Source organism: Sturnira hondurensis, unplaced genomic scaffold (genome assembly GCF_014824575.4).
Source record: "Sturnira hondurensis isolate 20B ecotype Veracruz unplaced genomic scaffold, ASM1482457v3 Scaffold0013994, whole genome shotgun sequence".
NCBI classification, from domain to species: domain Eukaryota; kingdom Metazoa; phylum Chordata; class Mammalia; order Chiroptera; family Phyllostomidae; genus Sturnira; species Sturnira hondurensis.
Genome location: NW_028086625.1, coordinates 260,325 through 277,029, shown reverse-complemented (window position 1 = coordinate 277,029; position 16,705 = coordinate 260,325). Strand labels below are relative to the sequence as shown.

The 16,705-nt window shown below is 37.3% G+C and overlaps 1 protein-coding gene across 3 annotated transcripts in view; it reads right to left on the bottom strand.

Annotated features, from left to right (window-relative positions):
- JADE3 (jade family PHD finger 3) overlaps positions 1-16,705 on the bottom strand; it is a 134,662-nt gene that overhangs the window by 62,430 nt on the left and 55,527 nt on the right. Inside the window, exon 1 of one of the 3 annotated variants that reach the window (XM_037062344.1) lies at positions 12,626-12,672. The exons of the other annotated variants lie outside the window; for them this stretch is intronic. The gene's annotated coding sequence lies outside the window, so the exon portion shown is untranslated. Of the gene's footprint in view, positions 1-12,625; positions 12,673-16,705 lie in introns of those variants that run through there. 3 annotated transcript variants of the gene reach the window in all.

Here is a 16,705-nt window from a genome sequence, read left to right as displayed (position 1 = left end):
ATAGTAGCAATCATTTTTTATTATACATGGCAACAAGAAATATCGTATTATCAGTAAAGAGCTTAGGAAATACATTATATAACCCCAATTAACACCAGCCCTGGAAAATAAGAAACTGGGTTGCTAACAATTTTTAGGAAGGAAAACAAAGGAAATTTTTCAGTTTGGGCTGTTACAGTCCACTGATCCATCTATTTCTGTGACAGCACTGCTATTTTATTTACTGTGGGAAAATGACAAAGAACAGTAAATATCAGCAGAATGATTGTATGATGGTAAATGTTCAGACTGTCTTTATTATCTCTAATCACTACAACACTCCTATAAATGTCATCATCACCAGCCATTTTACAGATGAGAAAATTGGGACTCAGAAATGTTTAAGTGGCACACTTAGAGTCACATGGTACACCAGAGGGCAGATGGCAGGTATGTCAGGAATGGGCACTCCAAGCTGACCTTGAGCCCTGAGGCAGACTGGGAGGATGACAGCAGGAATGTTGCCTCTTCTAAGCCCAGCTTCCCCTGCATGACCTTCCAGGAACACATTATTCTGGCTCCAATCTGTCATGCTTCATCAGCTGCTACTCCCCTGCTTCTTGCACATGGTCTGCCCTATGTGATTCCATGAACACGTCATCCTGTTTCATACTTTCTGGCCTTGGCACAGGGCTCTTCCCTGTCTACAGTTCCCTCCCTGTTTATTCTGGCCAGTCTATTTCTGCCCAACTTGGTCCTACCAATTTGTGGGGCCTCCTCAATGAAGCTCCTAGATACCCCTCTCACACAATCATTCACTCTTTTGCTTTCTACCCAAGTCTCTGTCCATGTAAAAAGCACCTGAATTTCACTGTAAATATTCTTTACATGGTCAGCCATGCCACTAGACGAAACTTCTTGAAAGCAGGGACTATGTCACATTAATTTCTTACCTGCAGGTCTTAGCACAGTGTCCTGCATAGAGTCAGTGACAAAAGAGTAATAGATGCAGTGGTGCCCCACCTAAGTCTCATTTATCTGGGACGCACATCCATCTCCCAGCTACTACCTGTTGGATGCTAATGGCTCACAGATATCCCTATCCCTAAGAGCTGGAGTCATGACAGAGAGATTATACTCTCCCTGCCTCCTTCCCAGGGGCAACCAGAAGTCAATAATTGTTCTACACCTCCCACCGAAACCAAACAGGCTAAGGTTAAATTTTCCTAAGACCATATCCTTACTTTAGCTCCTTCTTCTTCCCTACCCTCCTGTACTCACTTCCTTATAGGTTTCTCCTGAGAGCACTTCCTCAATATATCATGTATCTTCAAATACTGTCTTAAGTTCTCCTTCTAGGCACCCTTAACACAACATGTGAATCTTCATTAAGTGGTACATTTTAAAAAGTACTTTAATCACAAATAAGTACAGTGTAAACTTGGAGTAACTTCATGATGTGCTTTGATGTCTTACATCTGGATACACAATGTTATTCAGCTGTTTATTTTCTAGTTCTCTATTCAGGGTACAGACTTTATAAAGGTGTTGTTTTCTTACCTCCCACAACGAATACTTCTTTGTTTTGGCAGAAATGAAATGCGCATCAGCCCTCACCTTGCTCTCTTGGGAACAGTAATTTGATGGCAGTTTTCACATCTTATTCCTACTACAGTCTCAACCAAAATGATTAACAGTAGGCTGGTTAATTTTAACAGTGACTGTAAGCCAGGCAAAATACAAATGTATAAAGTGAGTGCCTTCTTTGGCTGAAACTGTCTTTTAAAGGAGTACTGTTTGGAAGTCAACCTAATGAGATTATTTGGGAGTAGACTCTAAGTCTGTGCTTTGGTGGCTACTTGACTCTCCATTAATATTCCCACAGAAGACGAGGCTGACAAGGAAAAGTGATTAATTCCAACATGGCCCTTTCCTTTCCTTCTATATGCTCATGAGACATACTTTTGAAATGCATGGTCAGTGCAAGAGCCCCTATTCACTGTTCTCTATGGGGTCATGTAGAAGCTTACAAGCAATTTAAGGCTCTATTTTAAACATATTTATATCCTTTGGCCCAGGAATTCTACTTCCAATATCCATCTTTGAGAATAAATCCAAAACTTAGAGAATGATTTATTAACAAAAATGTCCATTAGAACTCCATAATAAAAATAATAAATGAAGCCTAGCTATCAAACAAAAGAGGATTAAAGTATATATTAATATTATAGTGTTTCATTCAATCATTTAAATGTGGTATACAAGGAAACATTTATGTTAAAATGTTAAGTGGAAAAAAACAGTATAAAAAGTGACCTTATAGCGTGATTACATCTATAAAATAGAATATATAGAAAATAGATGGAGGCCATAAATCTATTTACTAATATCAGTTACATTCCTAACACTGAAGTGATGGATGTACAGGTGATGAAAGCATTATCCAGTTTTTTCTATCCTCCACATTTTTACAGTACACATATAGGTCATTTATAATTAGAAAAAATACTTCTTAAGGTTTTGCAGTACCTGTCCCTCTTAGCACCCACAAATGATGCAGTTGACCCCAAAATTTGAAACTGTAAGAATAGCTGTCACTGTCATTCAAGATGGGCATTCACAAGAGCTGAAAAAACATCCAGAGAAGTACAATACAATCAATTGGATAGAGAAGACTTCATATTTATAAGGATAGTCCAAAAAAGCACAAAATTTGCAGTTAGGAAAAGACAAAAATCTAAAACAGTGGTTCTCAACTGAAGGCAACTTTGTCCCCCAGGAGACATGTAGCACTATCTGGAGTCATTTTTCATTCTTATGACTGGAAAGAGGCCCGTTACTGGCATCTAAGGGGTAGAGGCCAGGGAGGCTGATAAACATCCTACAAGGCACAAGACAGTCCCTACTACATATAGACTTATGTGGCCCAAAATGCTATTACTGCCAAGGTTGAGAAATCTTGTTCTAAAAGAATGAAGCAGAAACTGATAAGAATCAAGAGTACAGAAATGACTAACTTGAGTTTAGTCATATAATCAGTGTTAAAGTAACAAAGGGGCACTTCCTGAAACCTAAAGGCAATTTTATCAAAAAGAAAGCAGGACTTTGAGCAATGCCTAGGGACCTTAGAGAACTCATCAGTTCAAGGAGTAGAACAGAATGAAAATGTAAATAGGTTTTTGAAGGACTCAGATAAAATCAGGGAGGATAAATCCGTGAAGGTATTTGGAAGTAATCCCTAAGTAAATTAGTATCTTAAAGTCCAGCTCCTTTAGGCTTTCAGGAAAATATCCTTCAGAGCCATTGACACAGACTTTGTCCATTTGTCAGACCAGAGATATAAGCCACAGTTCTCACCGTGTGGACAAAAAAACCCCCCCAAAACCAAAAACCAAAAACCAAGAACCAAAAAAAAAAAAAAAAAGCCCAAAACCCCTCTCAGAAATCATGACTACTATAAAAGTTTCTTGAACTAATTACCTCTGCTTTGGGGTAAACAATACTAATCTTTTCCACACTGCCTATGCTTTAATTCATAATTCACCCCTCTCTACAAAACAATTCAATCTATTACTGCTTTAATGTTATAGAAATAAAACTTCTGTTCAAGCCTATTGGCCTTGGATATATTTCATTGCTACTATATTTCAGTACTTCAGTGACTAAAGTCATAAATACTTACCTAGAGACTGAGTAAACAAAAAATAATCAGAAGAAAAAGAAAATATCATACATATTTTACTGTTTTTCTTCACTCCCAACCAATACTTGTCTTTAAAAATGAAGAGATACCAGAAGTTGGAGTAGATACACTTTTCTGTACTTTCTGAAAGAATCCCTTCACCTCAGTCATTTTAAAGTTTGTTTTTAAAAATTAAAACACATTATATGACTTATCAGCTCCCTCTGACAAAATGAGTATGGAGGTCAACTCTTCTCTAAAAGCCCTTAAGGAGCATTTAAGAAAAAAGAAGAAAATCATTTACTTAGGTAGGTTCTTGCCACTCAGACAAGCATTTCTATGTCAAGCACAGTTATGCCTGTTGCCAGGAAGTAGGTTTACCCCCTTTAATATACAGACTTGTTAACAAATTATTTGGGAATTTCAAACCCTTTGAGGAGAAATCACCTTACATGAGAAGGCCAGGCTGGGAAGTGAATTTAAATCAGGGTTTGGTAAACTTGTTCTGTAAAAGACCAGATAGCAAATATTTTTGGCTTTGAGGGCTATAGAGTCTCTGTTGTGATTATTCAAATCTGCTGTTGTAGCATGAAAACAGCCATAAACAGTATATAAACAAATGAATTAGCATGGCCCTGTTCCAATAAAACTTTATTAAACTGAAATTTGAATTTCATGTAATTTTCACATGTCACAGAATATTACTCTTCATTTAAAAATGACATTTAAAAATATAAAACCAGTCTTAGTTTGAAGGCCATACACAAACAGGTGGTAGGTTTGGTTCACAGGCCATAGCTTGTAAACCTCTGGTCTAAACTATAAAAACCTTTTCTTATAATGAAAAAAAGAAGAGCATATAATTGAATTACCAGTCTCCTAACACCACCCCTTCCTTCCCAGTCTCTGGGCCCACTGTTTGGCTCATACAGATCCCACTAGAAGGTTTCAGTCTGGGTAGCCTATTCAGAGATGTTATCTTGACAGATTTTAGTAGTCCTAGCCCCTTCTAAATTAAAATCTGTTCTATGCCTTTGAAGGAAAAAGACCCCAGTTCCAACAGCTTTTAAAAAATTAGCAGTACATAAGTGAAATAAATCAGCCAGAGAAACACAAGTACCATATGATTTAACTTACATGTTGAATCTAAAGAACAAAATAAATGAACAAAATTCAGACTCATAGACATAGAGAGCAGACCGGTGGATGCCAGAGGGGAAGAGGATTGGGAGACTGAGTGAAAGAGGTAATGGGATTAATAAGTACTGATTGGTAGTTACAGAATAGTCACTGGATGTAAAAGTACAGTCTAAGGAATATAGTCAATAATATTGTAATAACTATGTATGGTGCTAGGAGGGTACTGAAAATATCAGGGGCAATACTTTGTGAAATGTACATCTGAAACCAATACAAACTAATATTGAAAGGAAACTAATTGAAAAATAAAAAATAAAACACATATTAAAACTAAAAAAGCATAAAAATTGGCAGTACATATTCTTTTTAGTTTATGTACACACAGTCAACAATTTCAACTATCCAGATATATAAGTAGGCTTGGTGTGTTAAGAACAAAAAGAGACATGGACAAATCATAAATGCTTTTAAGACAAAATACCATTTGCAAATAAGACCTCTTAAGAGGAAAGTAAATCAACAGGAATTGCTGTTACTATAAAACATATAATTCTTTCTACAATAGAAATAAATTTACCTGCTGGTATGAGTTGCTTCCACAGTGAAATACTTACTCACATGTCTACTTGATTTAAAATGATCATCAGTTTATTAGTAGAAAAAAAATAACCTTCACCCAAGGTTTTAGGAACAATAATAGGCATGTAAGCCTGACATATAAGGTCAAACAAACAGAAACAATTCCAAACTTACGGAGCAAGTTCAAATCCACTGCACACCAACTGTTAATACTGTACTAACAGAGAGAGAGAGAGAGAGCAGGCACTTTACTGGCCACCAGAACTGAGAAATCAAGTCCTTCCTTTGGCTCCTTCCCACAGAGCCAGGGTCACAGGATGAGGTATACTAGACATGTTGTCTCTATGGCTTGGGCACATAGAGACACCAAGGCACATCATAATTACATTGGCCAATATTAAAATGAAGAAGAGAATTCTAGAAGCAGCAAGAGATAAGGGGACAGTCACCTACAAAGCAGTTCCCATCAGACTGTCAGCTAACTTCTTAAAAGACACCTTATAGGCAAGGGGCTGGAAACAAGTATTCCAAGTCATGAAATGCAAGGACCTACATCCAAGACTGCTCTATCTAGCAAAGCTTTCACTTAGAATGGAAGGGAAGATAAAGTGCTTCTCAGACAAGATCAAATTCAAGGAGTTCATCATCACCACGCCCTTATTATATGAAATGTTAAAGGGACTTATCTAAGAAAAAGAAGATAAAAATATTAACAGTGAAAGGACAGCAAACTCACAGTTATTAACAACCACACCTAAAACAAAAGCAGAGCCACAGAAATGGAGATCACATGGAAGGTTAGCAACAGGGGAGTGGGAGGAGGAGAGAGGGGTAGAAAGTACAGAGAATAAGTAGCATAGATGGTGGGGAGAAAATAAACAAGGGGAGGGCAAGAGTAGTGTGGGAAATGTAGAAGCTAAAGAACTTATGACACATGTTCATGAACTAAATGGGGGGAATGTGGGTGGGAGGAGGTGTGCAGGGTGGAGGGGAATGAAGGGGGAAATGGACAACTGTAATGGCATAATCAATAAAATGTATTTTAAAAAAAAAAGACTTTCGCCCTGGCTGGCATAGCTCAGTGGATTGAGCATGGGCCTGTGAACCACACCGTCACGGTTTGACTCTCAGTCATGGCACTTGCTTGGGTTGCAGGCCAGTGCCCAGCAGGAGTAGCACAAGAGGCAACCATACATTGGTATTTCTCTTCCTCCCTTCCTCTTTAAAGATAAATAAATAAAATCTTAAAAAAAAGACTTCCTCCTTGATCCATGGACTAATGAGAAGTGTGTTATCTACTTTCCAAGTGTTTGGAGACTTTCCTGTAGTCTGTTTTTGATTTTTGATTCCATTATGATCAGAGAATATACACTGTATGCTTTCAGTTCTTTTATATTTGTTAAGGTTTCTTTTTATGGCCTGGGATATGGTCTATCTTTGTTAATGTTACACGTGTACTTGAAAAGTAAATACATTATGATGTCAAGTGGAGCATTCTATATGTTGATTAGATTAGCTGACTTGTGGTGGTACTTCTTCTACATCCTTGCCAATTTTCTGTCTACTGCTTCTATCAATTACTGAAAGAGGGGCATTAAAGTCCCCAATTATAATTGTGGGCTTGTCTATCTCTCAATTCAGTTATGTTGAGTTTTGCCCTAGGTACTCTGAAGCTGCTATTTGGGGCATACACATTTGAGATTGTTGTGTCTTCTGCATAATTTTCTTTGCTCTGATGTCTAATTCATCTCATATCAGTATAGCCACTCAGATTTCTTCTGACATTTGCATGGTATACCTATTCCCACCCATTTACTTTTATTACATCAGAAATTTGTCTTCTACATCTTGTCTGGAACAGGAAGTTTGCTCTGTTTTTGCAATTCCTCTCTAAATATATATATATATATATATATATATATATATATATATATATATAACCTCAAAATCTCATTTCAAAATTAAAAATTATCTTAAAATAATTAACTGTTAAAAAGTAAGCATATATAAGAAAGAAAATTGAATTCATGTTCCTAACATATCTGGAAAGCATTAAATTGAGAAAGGAAAAGGATGAACCTGTAGACTTGTGAGATACTCACTGCACTATCCCAGATTAAGGAAACAAATAGGTTAAGAAATAGGTAAAACTTATAGGTCTGGGGGTAATTGGGAGGGTGATCCCTTACCTGTGGGCCATCAGAAGGAAAGTCAGTTAGTCACAAGGATGTATCTATTTTTCCTTAAAAGATAAGTATTATGATACCTGGTGCTTCTGCTTTTTCTTGGAGAGGGTAGCTGTTTTTCCAGTATACTTACATTTTCCCTGTCTCAATTTTAGCTATTTTACTCTTTATTAGCATTAGGTTAACAGAATTTAAAATATATAACTTGAGTAGGAATAAAACTAATTAATTAGTATGCCACTTGTCAGTTCTGTAAAAGAAATGAGAGTGAGAAAGTTGGAAAGTACTGACTAAAATGTGGCTTTCTCAGAATTAGTTGAGTTCAGTCACTTGTACTGTTCACGCCTCAGTAACCCAGGGAAGCCAGACTTGGATACAGACAAGTAGTCATTTGAGACGAAACAACAAAAGGTCACCCCTGAATTGTTTTAAATACTAATTGAAGGGATCATTGGAAGATCTTAGATGAGGACTAGAGAGCATAGATGGAAACTAATTATCTTCTCTTGGCATGAGACCAAACTTCTATGTAGACTAAAAGCATCCCGATAGGAATATGAATCAGAGTAAAGAAAACTGATTTTTCTTCTCTATCCATTTCTATCATCTTAGTGCTATTTTTTTCCAAGAAAGTGTTTTACAAAAGTGATGGACAGATAAAATCTCTAAAATCTGAAATACTTGTTGTTGCTTTGTGTGTAAAGTGACTACCTTGACAAAAATACCTGTGAGCCCAGATTATGGTTGACTGTCATAGTGATGAACATTTCCTGGACACTAAGCCTCAGTATTTTCTTATTTGAGAACCTGCAGTTTAAATTCAGCCTTCAAGATCAAACACATAAATTAACTCAGCCCACCGATCTGATGAAACTATGGAGAGCTGCCAAGCAAGGCAGGTCAGTTCCATAGAATAACATTTACTTATAATGCTTAAAACAACAGTGGGCAAACTGTTGAGAATTGAAGAGACTAAAACACTCAAAGGCACTCACCAATGTATCTTTCTACACAACTGACCAGAAAACAGCTAAACTCCACTTGACAGTGACAGGGAGCTCATTATCTAACAAGGCATTCCATTCCAATTTTTAGACAGCTCTAAATATCGAAATAATTTTCTCTTTTTCAAAAGTACTTTTTCTGCTATCTTCATTTTTCTTTCTTCCTTTTTAATTGACATGTATTTTTCCCTCTAATTCTTTTTTACAATTTAAAAATTTTTTCAATTGCAGTTTACATTGAATATTATTTTGCATTTGTTTCAGGTTTATAGCATATTCATTAGACAATCACATACTTAACAAAGTGTTCCCCCTGATACTTCCAGTATCCAAGTGGCACCATACATAGTTAATACAGTATTATTGACTATGTGGCCCATGCTGTATTTTATATCCCCACAACTATATTGTAACTACATATCTGTACTTCTCAAACCCTTCATGTTTTTCACCCAGGCCCCCAATCCTGTTCTCCTCTGGCAACCATCAGTCTGTTCTCTGTATCTATGAATCTGCCTCTGTTTTGTTTGTTCATTTATATTGTTCTTTAGATTACACATGTAAGTGAAATAATATAGTATGTCTTTCTCTGCCCTATTTCACTTAGCATAATAATCTCTCAGCCCATCCAGGTTGTTGCAAATGGTAAAATTTTGTTTTGTGACTGAGTAATATTCCATTGTATATATGTACCCCAGCTTGCTTACTGACTCATCTGTTGATGGGCACTTGGGTTGCTTTCCTATCTTGGTCATTGCAAATAATGTTGCAATAAACATAGGAGTGCATATATTCTTTTGAATCAGTGTTTTGGGTTTGAATAAATAATTTTCTATGAACAGAAAAAAAAATATGCCTTTTAACTTCCAAATTCTGCCTGTATACTGGATTTGTATCTATTAACATGTTCAAATCTCTCCCTACCTTTATCCACAAACTCTCTCTTGACTCTACATTACTATTCTCTAATACCTAACCTGTTTCTTCCCCTTCTCTTTTAAACTTCCCAAAAAATAGTCTATAGTCTATCTTCCTCTTCTTGTTCTCTGTCGTTCAACTGGCTTCTACCACACCAGAATTATGGGAAAAGTAACCAGTCTGTGCATATTTCCCAACTCTCATCTCTTAATACCTCTATGCTGCATAGGATATGCTTATCACTCCCTCCCACCATCCCTCTTCAAACAACTGCCTGGGTTTTAAAGGCTTTTTCTGGATTTCCTGTTTTGCTCCCTAATATCCCTTTCTTTCTCTAACCATCTTATATAAGTAATGGTATTTCCTCAAAGTGCCTTACTACACATAGAAAGTGAGGGGGAAGGGATAGGGGAGAGAAAATAAAAGAAAAACATCCACTTCCCCCACCCCCAGTCAACCAGATACATGAACTTGGAGGATGATCAACACCAAGGCCATTGTCTTCTCTTCTCCACTGGTTCTTCCTCCCTTCTACTACTCAGTTGGCACTCTCCTCTATGCAGTCATAAAATCTGGAAAAACCTCTTTTTTTAAAAAAATTATTTATTTTTAGAGAAATGGGAAGAAAGGGAGAAGAGAGCGAGAGAGACATCGGTGTATAGTAGTCTCTTGTGCCCACAAATATGAGTTCCTATCAGATATGCTCTAGATTTTTAAAAAATTTGTAATGGATGTTACTCTTACTGTTTGAAATCTTTAAGCTTTAAGATCATTGTAAAATGATTCTCATTGGAGACGAATTAATGTTCTGGTTGTTAATTTGGACAACTGTCATCACTTTGAAATTTCTGCCTGCAGGATAACCTTGGAGAAAATTAATTTCCTTCTTTATTCACTCTCTCTATTGAGAGCTGCTTCCTCCCAGGATTCTCAGTCGCATCCCACCAGTAGGGAGAAAAGTTTAGATTTAGACAGTAAGCCAACAATACCTTTGTCTCTGGTCCTGAGTCTCTCTGCTCTCCTGCTTGCCATTCTGAATAGGAGTAATATTTTTTTCTGTCTCTGTTCATGGGCAATCCTTGACTTTACACTGTCAGGGATCATCTCCTCCATTTACTGAGTGTTTTGATACTCATTATCTACAGAAATATAATTCCCAGTCATTCCTACCTTTTTCTGGCTGTATATCCCAGGACATCAGTAACTAGAGGCCCATGACTCAAAATCTCAACTTACTGTTTGAGATGTTTCTGGTTCAGAGATTTCAGAGTTTTTCTTGATCACAGATATGTCTAATTTTTAATTTTATTAATTAGCACGTTATTTAGAAAGGAGATATAAGTTTAAAGTATGAAATTAGAGCCATCTTGACTTAGAAGCCTTTAGCTTTAAATTTTACAGGTACTATACAATCTTTTAGAGCAGAGGTCAACAAACTATGGCCCCTAGGCCAAATGTAGCTCACAGCTTGTTATTGGTATAGCTCATGAGCTAAGAATGGCTTTTACATTTTAAGTGGTTGAAAAAAATCAAAAGAATAATATTTTTTCACGTGTAAAATTCTTACTGGTCCATAGCTTATTAGAATATAGCCACGTGTATTAATTTAAGCTGTTCCAGATATCAACTGTCATATAACAAACCACTGTAAAACACAGTGGCATAAAGCAACCACTATTTTTTATCATCTCACAGATTCTTTGGGACAGGAATTCAGATAAAGCATGACAAGGGTTGGTTGTTTTTTACTCCCAGATATCTGGGACCTCAGCTGGAAAGAACAGCTGGCATTATCTGGAGGCTTCTTCAATTATCTGGCACCTTTGACAGGGATAATCTGGCTTAGCAGAGACCATCTCTGGAGGGCCCATATGAGGCCTCTTTAGCCCAGGTGGCCTCAGGGTAGTCAGACTTCTTACATAGCAGCTCAGGGGCTCCAACATGAATGTTCTAATGAACAACGCAGACGCTGCATTGCCTTTTATGACTTAGCCTCAGAAGTCACGTTTCTGTTGCATTGGCTGATGTAGTCACAAGCCCACCCCAATTTAACTGGAAGGAGACATGTACCTTACCTCCTGATGAAAATAGTGTAAAAGAATCTACAGTTATATTTTAAACTTCCATTTATATGCTTCACATCATTTAGTAGCAAGATCTGGAATTACTAGCTGTTTTAAAATGTGAAGCATATTCACGTATCAGAGTATACCAGTTCCAAAGAAATTTCAGCTTCACAAAAGGACTGCCATCAAGGCCCTGACCTATGAACAATTTTAGTACTTTCCTATTTGTTTCTGATCAATCTTTAACTCTAAACCTACAGAACACATGTGTTTTTAAATGTTAAAGGAGTAACCAAAGCCTTTAAGAAGAGTAATCTATGTCTGTATGATAGATACTAAAAATGACCCTAATTCTTCACCCTTCTTTTATACCCTTTAAAGGTGATGTTGAAGCTCCTTCCCACTCCGTAAATCTGGACTGGCTTTGTGACTTGCTTAGGGCAACAGAATGTAGCAGAAGTGATGGTGTATTCACACATTTCTGAGCTTAGGACTCAAGGGGCCTTGCTACTTCTACTCAGTCTTAGAAACCTGCTCAGCTACCATGAAAAAAAAGCCTGGACTAGTCTGCTGCAGGGTATGAGATATATAGGCCAGTGCTCCTACTCTTTACCACTGCCCCAGCTGACAGCCAGACAACTTCAAAAGCAGAGCTCTCTGCTGACCTGTAGTTGGCCATAGGCAATAAGGGAGACCAGCTAAGAACAGCAGAACCACTCAGCTGAACCTAAGCCCAAATGGCCAACTTGCAGAATAATAACCAACAAATAATTATTGAGCCACTAATTTTTGAAGTGGCTAAAATATATGGCAATGGTTAGCTGATAGAATTTAGAAGTCAGTTTTTAGCTATAGAATGGAAATTTGATCACATACCCCAGTCCTACTACACTGAATTACTTTAGAGACTGAATAATTCTCCAAAGCAGGCACTACTGCTGGGCTCCACTGAGAGAACACTCTATCTAATGGCAAGGTCACAGAGGGAGTAAAACACCTGATTTCAAAGAGGAAAACTGTAATAGCAGCCATACAGATAGCTAATGTTACTCTGCAACTTTCTCATCCTACCTGATGCCAAGGCAGCTGTAAGTACCTCTTCAGAGGAGAGGTGAGTGGCACCTGTAATCAGAAGTTAGCTAGTTAATTGGAATGTTAGAGTAACACGTCACACACCCCTAAAACTTCACCTGAAGAGAATTTAGCATTGCTATTAGAATCCCTATTCTTTTAGTTATAATCCCCAACCTCTTTATTTATACCAGTGTTACCCTTCAGTGTACTCCAATAAACACAGGATACCAACAGGTCAGATACCACAGGTCAGATACCAAGTCAAAAGATTAATTACATACATGTTACTATGAAGTAATTAAAAAAATACACCCCTCCCCAGAATTCACAATTATGATTTCAAAGAGACACCCCGAGGCAGCAAATGTTTTCAAACAATGTAATTTCTTAAAATACTCCACTTTTTTTGTTTGAATTTTTTCCTATGCTTGGCATATCATATTTCTTTGATATGGTCAATGGAAGTAATTTTTTTCCTTTGAGGGTGAATTTAATTTTTGGAAACAATCAAATGTTAAAAAAGTTATTACCTATGATCCAGCAATCTCACTTCTAAATATGTATCTAAAAGTAGTATTTATTTTTCACTTGGATATTCTTGAGAGAGAATTCCAATGAAATCCCAAACCCTACTATCTTACATATTATCAAATTGTGCCCTGGCCATGTTGCTCAGTTGGTTGGAGCATTGTCACAAAAGGTGACATTATGCTGTATAATGTCCTCCAGGATTATGTCAAGGACAAATACTGCATAATTCCACTTATATGAAGCATCTAAAATAGTCAAACTCATAAAAGCAGAGAGAAGAATGGTGGTTGCCAGGGGCTGGAAAGAGACAAAAATGGTAAATTTTCATTCAATATGTATATGAAATTTCAGTTATACAAGATGAATACATTCTAGAAATCTGTTGTACAACATACTGCCTATTAATGACATGGTAGTGTGCACTTAAAAATGTGAGAGGGTAGATCTCATGTTAGGTGTTCTTATCACCAAAAAAGAGGCACAGGAAATTTTTGGAGGTGATAGATATGTCTATTACTTTGCTTGTGGTGATAGTTTCACAGGCATATGCATATGTCCAAACTCAAAAAATTATATACATTGAATATGTGTGGTTTTTCTGTATCTCAATAGAGCTGCTAAAAAACCACTAGCATGGTAAGTGATGTGTGTGCGTGAGTGCATGCATGTGTGCATGTGTATACATACATACATATGTTACATACGTGCATATATACACACGTGTACACCACACATATGTAATAAATTATTATAAAGAATAAACACTTTTGCCCTGGCTGGTGTGACTCAGTGGATTGAGCACTGGCCTGCGAACCAAAGGGTCAGGAGTTTGATTTCCAGTCAGGGCACATGCCTGGGTTGCAGGCCAAGTCAGGTCTCCAGTAGGGGGCATGTCAGAGGCAACCACACATTGACTTTCTCTCCCTCCCTTCCCCTCTAAAATAAATAAAATCTTTAAAAAAAGAATAAAGACTTCCTAAGAATTAAAGATAGCCTTCCCCTGCTGATGAAGTTTGGCTCAATACAATAATAAACTGAGAATATTTTCAAAGTATTTGTATAGTAAAATTAGTTCACATTAGGTTACACCATATGAAATTGCCATTGTTGCAGGTCAAAATATTTGAGCAGCAGCAATTTCATATGGTTCAACTTAATACTGCAGGATTTTGCTGATAAACAAAATTCTTTGCTTCTTTCCCTTTGTTTCCAGAACCCTCACACTCTGGAGAACCTTAATTCCTATACCCTTCTGAAAACTTAAAGAAAGACACAAAGCCTTACCTCCACATACATTATTTCTTAGTTCAAAACACCTAGTTTCCTTTAGGAGTTGTATTCCACACACTAGACTCAAGGTAATTGTCCTGTGAGTCTCCCAGCGGGGGGTATTAGATCTCTCCACCTACATCTCCAATTTCTAGGTCAGATCTGAGCACCCTCTGCCCATGTTCCATTTGCACACAGCAAATAGGCCATCACACCCAGGATTCCTGAATGTTGTTTAATACAAGAAGAGGCTACTGACAAAGAAGTGTCTGATCATTATGATCAGCATGGGCTTGGTTTTGGTTGGGGGGGGGGGGCTTGATTTTATTCTTACTTCCTCTGTTTTTCCTGCCCCAGAGTTGCAGCCAACTGGCTAGACTATCATCTCTGGGTCTCTTGTTGGTCCAAGCAGGAGAAAGCTCATAGACAGGATTTCTAATCCTGCATGTGTGGCTGGAGTGGTAAGGCAGTTTCCCTCTTTCTTCCTAGGAAGCCTCAACAAGACCCAAAGAGGAGGCGCAGGTGCTGCGATTAACTGGCACACTTCCAGGCCACAGTCAGCACCACGTGCTTAGAACAGAGGCTCAATTTTAATCCTTCTGAGACACCATTTCAGGAATCAGCCAATATACAGACATGTAATCAATGTAATGCTTTTGTGTGCTCGTGTGGGTCTTGAACTGGTAAGTTTTCTGTATTAATATTTTTAGACTTTTCTACATACAATTTTAAGAATTACCCAAGACAAGTATAAATGTAATCTTTTTTATGGTAAATGTTATTTCATGAGAAACACTGAATACATAATTTCAGCTTCAATGGTCAGAAGATCCTGTGCTTTTAAGTTCACTGTTAGAAATGCAAAACGGTGATAGCAAAACTCTATCATCCCACCTCTGTTCCCTTAATATGGATAATTTCCTCTTTCAAAGGTTTTTTAAGTAAGACCTTTCATCCAGTGTGTTTTAAATAACCATTTTTTCTTTTCCTCAAGAAGATTATTGAAGGGTTTAATTAAGTTTTCCCTTAGGAAACATCAACCTTGACATACAAAGATAAAACAATGATGACAGATTGTAGAAATAGGAATATTTAATTTTTACAAAATAAAAAACTATACAAATTAAAAGTATAAAAATTACCCCTAAGCTATTAATATACAGTGATTTGAAATATGAGCAATCCATAGAGATTGGCAAAAACTTCTCTGTGTATTTATTGTTTTTCCTGGACTCTGAATTCAGAACCCCACATTTCTACTTTGACAGTTGACAACATCACAACCATGTAGAAATAACTGAGAGGATTCTACTGCAGATAGTATTAAGTGCTGTATGCTTTTACATAGCTTGTCTCAGAGGTAAAGCTGAAAAGGAGCTGAGTCTTACATGTTCACTCTTGCTGGACCCATGAAAGAACTCAATAATAAAGATTTCATGAAGGAACCTGGGCTGGAATTTGGAAAACCTGGGTGTTAGATCAAATTACTAGTCTGTTACCAAACTATTTAAAAATATATTTTATTGATTGTGTATGCTATTACAGTTGTCCCACAATACTATTTTTATTATCATGGCTTTGTAGTAAGTTTGAATCTGGTAAAGCAGTCTCCCCACAATTTTTTTCTTAAGTTTTTTTCTGATTGTGATACTCCCTAGTGTAAAACCATTCCATTGCTCCCCAGTGCTCACAGATTCCCTTGTGGGTCCCTGCAGGACAGTACTTTAGTAGAGTACAGAGTACAGTTTAGGGCCAAAGCTGACTACTCAAAAGTAGAGGAGAGTCAGCACACCACCAAAGTCCCTTTCTCTGCCCTGGTTCCTCACCAGGTTCAGCTTTCCTTTGAGTAACTGTTGAACAAATATTTAATAATGGTTATGCAAGGGTGCTGTGACAGAGGTCCCTAAGACCACTCCAAGTTCTGTGATTCACTAGGACTCAAAGAACTCAGCATATAATCATACTCATGGCTATGATTTATTATAGTGAAAAGATACAGATCAAAATCAGCAAAGGGAAAAGGAACATGGAATGAAATACAGGGAGACCAGGCACAAGCTTCCAAAAGACTTCTCCCAGTGGAGTTACACAGGATGCGCTTAATTTACCTAGCAACGAGTTGTGGTAATACATGCGAAATGTGGTCTCCTAGGGAAGCTCATTAGGGACTCAGTGCCCACTATTTTTTATTGGATTCTAGTCATATAGGCACCCTCTGATTGGCAAATTCTAAAATTCTAGACTCCAAGAAGGAAAGCAGGTGTTTACTAAAAACCA